A 594-nucleotide genomic window follows, 5' to 3' on the forward strand; every position below is an offset into this window, starting at 1 on the left:
TAAAGAGGAGAACTATTCCTCTTAAATACTAATTTAATATTTATAGGGTTCTATTTATTAAAAAGAGGTTGGTTCAGTATAATTAAGCAATTAGTCTTTCGGCTTTATTAAGCTATTTAAGTATAAAAGACAAGTTTTATTCTTAAAATCTATTAATATTACTGATTAAAGTTGTCGAGCTGACTTGCTGTAGATAGAGTGGATTAACCTGACTGTTATATCTTAATCTTAACCTAACCATAATCTAGCGGTTAGATTAAGATATAAAAGAATTTCAACTATATAGTTACAGTTAGATTAAAATATAATTATTATTTTAACTATTTATATCTGCCGGTTGGAAAAACCAGATATAATAAATAGATTAATAACTATAAATTAATTAATAATATATATATTTTTTTTATATAAATAATATATAAAATATAATATACTTTTAATTATAGTATAATAATATTATCTAGATTTAGCTTATCTGCTCGATCTGTTTAACCTATTGAATCTATTTAATCTATTTAATCTATTTAATCTATTTAATCTATTTAATCTATTTAATCTATTTAATCTATTTAATCTATTTAATCTATTTAATCT

The sequence above is a fragment of the Aspergillus brunneoviolaceus genome (assembly GCF_003184695.1).
Source record: "Aspergillus brunneoviolaceus CBS 621.78 unplaced genomic scaffold BO95scaffold_90, whole genome shotgun sequence".
Taxonomy (NCBI): Eukaryota; Fungi; Ascomycota; class Eurotiomycetes; order Eurotiales; family Aspergillaceae; genus Aspergillus; species Aspergillus brunneoviolaceus.